Raw genomic sequence first — 9,543 nt, 5'->3', positions numbered from 1 at the left:
CATTAGGAGATGTGTAAGAAATGATGAGGTAATTGACATTTTAAAATCTTGCCATGATGAACCATGTGGTGGGCATTTTGCAGCGAAGCGGACAACCTTCAAAGTTCTTACTCTTGGATACTACTGGCCATCCATTTTCAAGGATGCCAAGAAGTATGTAAAGAGTTGTGACAGCTGCCAAAGAATGGGCAGACCAACAGCTACCGATGAGATGCCCCTTCAGCCCCAAGTTCACTTAGAGCCATTTGATAAGTGGGCTCTGGACTTCATAGGACCCATTAACCCAACATCCAATGGTAAGAAGTACATCTTAGTATGTACTGATTATGTCACAAAGTGGGCTGAAGCAAAAGCACTGGTGAGAGCAACCAAACACACAGTAGTCAATTTCCTTTTTGAGGAGATTTTTGTGAGGTACGGAGTACCAAGGGAAATTGTAACTGATCAAGGTACTCAATTCACCTCAAAGCTCATGAAGGATATCACAGACAAGTACCAAATAAAGCATAGGAAAAGTACCCCTTACCATCCACAGGCCAATGGGCAGGTGGAATCAACAAACAAAACTTTGGAGGGGATCATTACCAAAACTGTTGCAATGAACCGGAAAAATTGGGAAGAAAAGCTCAAAGATGCACTCTGGGCTTACAGGATTACTTGGAAAGATACCACAGGATTTACACCATACCAATTGGTGTACGGTAAGGAGGTCATGCTTCCTATTGAATTCCAAATACACACTTTTAAACTGGCTGCAGATTTACAAATTGATTTGGACCAAGCACAAAAAGAAAGAATCCAGCAGTTGAACCAGCTGGATGAGATGAGGCAGCAAGCGGAAAAAACCACCATCCTCATGCAAAAACACAAGAAGCAATGGCATGATTCACACATTAAGAAGAAGCACTTCAAGGAAGGTGACTGGGCTTTACTTTTTGATTCAAAATTCAAGGATCATAAAGCCAAGTTCACCACCCATTGGATGGGCCCCTACGAAATTGTTCAGGCTTATGACAATGGTTCAGTCAAGCTCAAAACTATTGATGGAGAAGATCATTTCTTCACAGTCAATGGTCATCGCCTGAAACTGTACACCAAGCCCATCAGCAAGCAAGATTTTCTCCATACACTATCTCAGCAAAGAGAGGTTGAGATATTGCAGCCCTTAGCTGCAGTATCACTGCCTTAGTTTCATTTCCTTTCAATTTCAAAGTTAAAAGAAAAAAAAAAATATATATATATATATATATATAAAACAAAAACTAAAAAAAAAAATTGAAAAAAGAATATAAAAAAATAATGGGTTAGATGTGAAAACCAGTCTCTGGCACACTCTAACCTCGAATTCCTACTTGAAAACCAGTCTCTGGCGGGTATGAATTCTCTTTCTTTTGTTTACAGTTTGCTTTATCAGTTGAATCATGACTTGAGGACAAGTCAAAATTTTAAGTCGGGGAGAGAGGCATCAGCACTTTGTTCTTTCATCTCTCCATTGTAAATTCTTAAAGATTTCTTATTCTATATCTTCACTGTAAATTTCCAAAGCAGCTTGTTCCAGCATTCCAGACTTCAATAAATAAGCTGTTTTGTCATTGTTTATCTCAGAGGGACCTGGTTATAAACATTATGCAGGGGGACCTGTTTTGTCCAGACAACTATGCTATCAACATCAGCAGTAAGGGACCTGTTTAAGACATTCAGAAGGGACCTGTTAAAGAAATTGATACCAAGGGCTACTTCAACAGAATTTCATCAAGTTTCTACAAGGATTTGGGCACCAACACTCCATCAAATGCCCAAGCTCAGTGAACCTGTAACAGTATAAGGAGCTGCATGAACATTTTCAAAAATTTTCTAAGGGACCTGTTACATTCAAATTTTCTAAGGGACCTATTACATTCAAATTTTCTAAGGGACCTGTTACATTCAAATTTTCTAAGGGACCTGTTACATTCAAATTTTCTCTAAGGGACCTGTTACATCTTCAATTTTTCTCAAAACACCTGTGCACTTAATCTTCCTCAAAGGACCTGTTACAACAAGAAAAAGAGCAGTCAAAGAAAGGGATTAGCAACTCAGCATGTCAATACAATAGCGACCAACAAAAGAGTAATGTGTTTCTGTTCTTAAACATTTAATTTCCTAGATTGATTTTTAATGTAACTTTAATGACTGTGAACTGTTATGATTAATTTCAAGGACACCTACATCAATCTCCTATCATCCCTTATCCCACCGATTCTCATCATTCCCATACATCAACTTATTCATATCTCTAAAACCCATTATCAACACATCAATCTTGTCATACATCCTACAGCCATACCAACATCCTCTATACGACCGAATACCAACTGAAAAAGGGCACGTGGTGAGTTGTGTTTTTAAATACAAAGGGAGAGACAGATGTAAAGCGGCCTATCTATTTCACTCCACACAGCCAAATCATAACTTCACCACCCAACGTACCCAATGATCCAAGGGGCTCCCCGAAATCATACCCAGCATTATAGATACGCTACCAGCGCTCTTGTAGTGACATCCATGTAAGCGTACAACACTCCTCTGTTTTTTTAAATGAATGGATACGTTGTGAAGTGAGTACAGGGTTATCTCACCATCATTTCCACCTTCGATTCCCATAACTTTCAAAGTGGAATCAGAAGCAAGGAGCGCCGAAGGGAGTATTACCATTTGGGTCGATTTACATAGTGAAGATTGCAAGCAGTGAGCGCCGGAAGAGGGAAGTATCACCACTCTATTTTGACTACCATCACAGTCATATCGACCGGCCGAGCATCATATTGAAGACTAAGGAAGCGATACACCAGGTAACCAACTCGAAATTTCTTTGTTAAAATTGTAAGAGTATAGACAGAGAAGGGTTAGAGGCACGACCCTCTGCCACCACCATGACTAATAGGGTCGAACCGAGTGTGTTCGACAGTTCACAATACCATGAGGATTGCATTGAAATTCTCAGAGAAATACAGTGGTTACCATTTCTAGAAAAATTTCATGGAAGTAATGAGGAAGTTACCAAGCAATTTGCTTTCACCTTCAATGGAGAAAAAGCCCTGATAGGTAACTTCTCCTTCAGGGTTTCAGAGGACACTATAGCTCAGGCAATAGGGATTAGTCCAGAAGGGGAGAAGTATTTTAAAACCAAGCAATTTAAAGAGAAATCATGGACACAGTTCATGTCTAGATCTAGAGTCTCCTCAGTAAACTGGAAGAAGGGTGTTCCAAGAAGTTGGTTGATGCATCCTTGGGATGAGATGGTTTACATCCTTCAAAAATTCATAACCTGTGAAGGTCGGTACAGTATTGTTTATCTATACCACATCAAACTACTCCTCCACTTGAAGAAACAATGTGTTATCAGTGTACCATATTTTCTGTTACAAAGCTTAACCAAGATGTCCAAGACTATTCAGAAGAAGAAGGGGAATGAAGACAAAAGCCTGTATCATTTTGGCTTAATTAAAATCCTCATTGAACATGAATTGCAAAGAAGAGGGAAACCATGGAAAGAATTCCTAGCTGTCAATCAAATCAGAGATGAGGAAGAAAAAGAAGAAGTGCAAGAGGACTCAGGGTTTATGAAGGACATTGATGAAGAAATTCCAGTATCCAAAGCCAGCAAAGCACCTTTACCTGTGGGCAGCATAAGGACCAGGAACATGAAAAAGGAAGATGCTAAGAGGGCTGAGAAGATAAAATTTTTACCACTTACTCACGGAGAACAAGGAGGACACCAAAAGCCCAGTTGCAAGAAGACCAGCTTGAATTTAATGCACCTGCACAAATGGATGTTGAGAGTGGTGACCATTCATTACCAGCACCAGAAGTTGATATGGAGGTAGAGAGCAATAACAAACAGGAAAAATGTTCACCACCTCCCATTAAAAGACAGAAGAAATTAGAAAAACAAATTGAAGAATTGAAGGAAGAGCTCATGGAGGCTAACATGTTGGAAAAAGTTATTAAGAGAGAAAATGAAATGCTCCGGGCGCAAAGCAAAGAAATTCAGAAGAAGAATGAAAAGTTAAAGGAAAGAATCAGTGAATTGGAGGCTGATCAAACTGAGATTTCTAACTGGGCCACTAAGTGGTACAATCAGAAGAAGACCCTCAAAGAAAAATACAAAAAGTTAAAGCAAGAGCTCAAGGGACAGAAAGATAACCAGGTGAAAAAGAATGTGGACACCTTGCTCAAGGCAGCAGAGATCCATGCAGGGACAAAGTTCAAGGGAAGCACTTTGGGGATAGCATGAGGACATGCTAAATCCTTAAGTCGGGGAGAGATATTGGTATCATCCCAAGACCCCTTTTTCCTCCTCAAAAACATATCATTTGTCCATTCCTTTTCATCATATATCCCTTAGAATCCTTGAAAATTGATTATTAATAGTCTTATAGTTATTAAATTGCATAGAAATTGATTTAGGGATTTTATGTTGAAGAATTAGAAGTTTTTGATGAAATGGTTACAGGAAGTTCCAACATCCTGTAATAAGCTTATCGTTTGACATGTGGCGCAACAGTTGGGCTAGAACGAAAGGCATGGATGAAAAGCAGAATGTCCAAGCATGGACAAACACCTATCTCCCAGCCGAATCGATCCTCCTATATGCGCGGTCAACTCAGGTCAAAGCATGGCACACTGGCAGACAAAAGCAGCAACAGCAGCTCGTTCTATTTTTATTTAGTTTTTGTTCTTTTTGAAAACACTTAGGATAGAAACATTTTGAAAAAGCTTGATGTAATAAAAGCGGCAACAGCTGAATGTACATTCATTGTCGAAATGACATGGCTGTGGATATACATATGTAAATACAGTCCGGTTAATGGTTAATGTTTAATCGTTGAATCGTTCCAGAACAGAGTTTTTAAGTTTAATACTAAGACCTATTCACAGTTACGACTTGTGTGTCTCGTGCATTGATTTGGTAGCCGGTCGATTATAAGCCAGTGTACCCCTGGAACGCGGACGGGCCCTGCGTTCAATCGGTATACTGTCCATTTATTTCATTTGCATTTCGGTTATCGTATGGTTGCACAGTGGTATTGATTCAATTTCGATTTCAATAGGTTTTGTATGGTTTGCATAACAGTTACAATTACTTGGGTTTCGATTTCCATAGCTTTTGATTTCCATTGAATGTATATGGTTTGCGCTTATGGTTGGTTTGCGTTTATGGTTATGCTGAACAATCATCACTGAGATCTGGAAGTGCGTCCTGTAAGGGATTCGATCCCTGTGTGTCTTTTGAAAGCACCATCATAAACTCTGTTTTTGTTTCACAATTCATTTATGATCTCTATATAGTTTGATATAGTGTAAATATCATTGAATGCTGTGTGTGTTTACTGAACAAGGGTTTTCTGGGTAATATCTTTGTAAGGAGATTAAGATCGTTGTTACAGTCATACACAGTGCTTAGGTTCAGTGTTTAATTTGGTAAATACATCTAATGACAAGCATTGTAATCAGGTATATTAGTAGGATAATCTGAGTGTTTGAATGATAGGTGACATATCCCAGCCTTCCGTAAAGAAGCCTTGTGACCTACATCATAATCACTTAGCCAACAATCCTTTATGTCTATATACTTTAGACGCATGCCTCTAAGCTTACGCACCCTGGTCGATATTAAATATAGTTTAGCCTAGTACCCTAGCTAGAACACTACAAGCATTATAAAACCCTATGGTAGACTAAAAGGAGTATGTTTTAAATCTATTTCCATTCAATTTGTGGAAGTATTTTTCTATGATAACTTTCCTTCTAGGCTTCCCCATCAAAGAGACAAATTTTGATGCTTCTATCCAATATTCCACTAGATTCTACATAAAATATTAATTGATTTGATGTATGGCATCTACAAGGACATCCAATTTACTTTATGGTATCAACACCAAGTTATATAGTTGTGTTGTAATGGTAGAAACTTTGGTTACAAGGGATAAACTACCTAATAGATGTTAGTAAGTCCTTCGCCGTTGAATTCAAGTCTATAAAGCTAGTATCCTATAGAATTTCATTTCCAGCATTGCACTAGATACCCTTGAAGTTTAAATTCTCCCTAAAGTCATATGATCCATCAAAATCATTAAAATGATTAGTTGTCACCTTTAACCAATACATCCATTGGGAATTATCCTAGTCTAAGGAGGGTGATATTCAAATTGTTTGAATTATTGTTGAATTGAGGCTTCTGTGATCCATAATAGTTATAAGTAGAACTTCAGCGTAAATCACATAAAGAGAGACATTTTTCGACGCGTTTCGAACCAACCAGTATGGCTCATTGTCAGGACAAGTTGAAGAAACAGATCCAGCTTTGCATGCTAAATAGTTTGAGCAGAGCCTCCAACGACTATCTTCATCAACGGATAATTTTGACTTAGGGACAGTAGTCCAAAAAGTCAAAATGATAATTTAATGGGAGTTAGTTATCATACCATAGATTATATAAAAGAAATAATTCTAGAAGTTGATTACGTTGATAGTTTATTAAAAGACGTGACTTATATGGGAATTAGTTAGATCAAGGACCTGACATCTATATATATATATATATATAAATGTAAGGCAATTTCAAGATGATAGTTAGTTATAATAACTATATATTACTAGAAAGTTCAAATTAAATAGATAAATATATATATATATATATATATATATAATAAAAGTTAGTGGAAAGGTATAATTTAAAAATTAAATTAAGTGGGAATCAGTTATATTAAAGACCAATATATATATAAAAATATATAAAGTAGGTTAGTTAGTTATAATTACTAGAAACTTAAATATGAACTAATTTTATATGGTGATTACTTATAAAATTATAAATTCAAACGACATTAGTTATATAAAAGATAAATATATTTATGTATATAAGGTAACTTTAGGGTTATAGTAATTAAATATTACTAATCTATTAGAATAAGAAGGATAGATAGCTAAAAAATAAAAATGAGCAAAAACTAATTAAAAATAATAATAATAATAATAAATAAAATAAATAAATAATAATAGTTACGATTATATTCAATAATAACCATCAGGAAGAAATAAATGGAAAGAACGCCTAACAAAAAAAGAAGGAGAAGGACCGGAAAAAGTCTAAAACAAGAAGGACAAAACCCTAACGAAAGCAAAGAAGATGAAAAGGGGGGAGCGGGGGGGGGGAAGAGGGAGGAAGAGAAAGACTAGGATGAAAGGGCAGGGATCCAACATCTACTGATCTTCCAGCCATCATCTCTATTGAGATTGTTTGGCCTTCTTTCAATCTCAATAGCTTCCCTGAATTTACGATGATGGAACTGAGCAACTTTGGCGACAACCTTGGCCTCCTCTATACACACCTGATGCTTGGTCTTTTCTACATGCTCCGCCAATGCTGAAGACTTGGATCTCCCATGTCTTAGGTCGGCAGCATGTTCGCTGATCCTCTGATGGATGGAGCGCCCTGTTTCCCCAATATAGGGGGTCCCGCAAGAACAAGGGATCAAGTAGACACCCTTCATGTCCTTAGGGTTAATAGGATCTTTAACCGATCGGAGGGAATTACGAATGGTGTTGAGGGGCCTAAAGGTTGAGGGAATCTCATACCTCTTAAGGATCCGAGCAATCTTGTCCGTGGTTCCTTGGGCATAGGGAAGATGGACACCTAGACAACGCTCTTTAGGCTCTTTCTTAATTAACGCATTTTTAGAGGCTTTACAAAAAGCCTTCTGACCTAGGCGCCTACTATATCCATTTTCCACAAAGACATCAAGGAGATGGGATCTCTCCTTATCAAAGCTCTCACTATCATAAATCCTAAGGGCACGAGTAGCGAGGGTGTTAAGAACACCCATCTTCTGAGCAGGGAAATGATGGGAATCGGCATGAAGATACTGCTCAGTGTGCGTTTTCTTTCGGAACACAGAGTGAGAGAGATAGCCATCCTTATTCTTGGATAAAAGAATATCCAGGAAAGGGAGGCAACCATTGACCTCTTTTTCCATGGTGAACTTGATGGCAGAGGACTGGTTGTTGAGGTGATTAAAAAAGTGATCCAGCTCCTCTAGGCCATGGGGCCAAATGACATTAGTGTCATCTACATACCTTTTCCAAAGCTTGGGAAGGAGACGAGCCGATGCTAAAGCTTTGGCTTCGAAATCTTCCATAAAAAGATTCACAACAATAGGGGAAAGAGGGGAACCCATGGCAACACAGCAAGTTTGCTTAAAGAACTCACCCTCGAAACAGAAGAAAGTGGAAGTGAGACAGATCTCCACTAGATGCGTGGTATCGGGATCTGTTAGACGAAAGATCACTTCTAAGGCCTCCTTTATAGGGATGCAAGTATAAAGGGAGACCACATCAAAGCTGACGAGAATGTCCTCAGGGCTAAGCTTAATATCGTTAAGGAGCTTAAGGATATTAAGCTTAGCCCTGAGGACATTCTCATCAGCTTTGATGTGGTCTCCCTTTATACTTGCATCCCTATAAAGGAGGCCTTAGAAGTGATCTTTCGCCTAACAGATCCCGATACCATGCATCTGGTGGAGATCTGTCTCACTTACACTTTCTTCTGTTTCGAGGGTGAGTTCTTTGAGCAGACTTGTGGTGTTGCCATGGGTTCCCCTCTTTCCCCTATTGTTGCGAATCTTTTTATGGAAGATTTTGAAGCCAAAGCTTTAGCGTCGGCTCGTCTCCTTCCCAAGCTTTGGAAAAGGTATGTAGATGACACTAATGTCATCTGGCCCCATGGCCCAGAGGAGCTGGATCACTTCTTTAATCACCTCAACAACCAGTCCTCTGCCATCAAGTTCACCATGGAAAAAGAGGTCAATGGTTGCCTCCCTTTCTTGGATATTCTTTTATCCAAGAATAAGGATGGCTATCTCTCTCATTCTGTGTTCCGAAAGAAAACGTACACTGAGCAGTATCTTCATGCCGATTCCCATCATTTCCCTGCTCAGAAGATGGGTGTTCTTAACACCCTTGCTACTCGTGCCCTTGGGATTTCTGATAGTGAGAGCTTTGATAAGGAGAGATCCCATCTCCTTGATGTCTTTGTGGAAAATGGATATAGTAGGCGCCTAGGTCAAAAGGCTTTCCGTAAAGCCTCTAAAAATGCGTTAATTAAGAAAGAGCCTAAAGAGCGTCGTCTAGGTGTCCATCTTCCCTATGTCCAAGGAACCACGGACAAGATTGCTCGGATCCTTAAGAGGTATGAGATTCCCTCAATCTTTAGGCCCCTCAACACCATTCGCAATTCCCTCCGATTGGTGAAAGATCCCATTAATCCTAAGGACATGAAGGGTGTCTACTTGATCCCTTGTTCTTGTGGGACCCCCTATATTGGGGAAACAGGGCGCTCCATCCATCAGAGGCTCAGCGAACATGCTGCCGACCTAAGACATGGGAGATCCAAGTCTTCAGCATTGGTGGAGCATGTAGAAAAGACCAAGCATCAGGTGTGTATAGAGGAGGCCAAGGTTGTCGCCAAAGTTGCTCAGTTCCATCATCGTAAATTCAGGGAAG

Source organism: Pinus tabuliformis, chromosome 1_1 (genome assembly GCF_031772625.1).
Source record: "Pinus tabuliformis cultivar Carrire ecotype Pingquan chromosome 1_1, CPIR1, whole genome shotgun sequence".
In the NCBI taxonomy this organism is placed as follows: domain Eukaryota; kingdom Viridiplantae; phylum Streptophyta; class Pinopsida; order Pinales; family Pinaceae; genus Pinus; species Pinus tabuliformis.
This window is presented reverse-complemented; position numbering follows the sequence as displayed.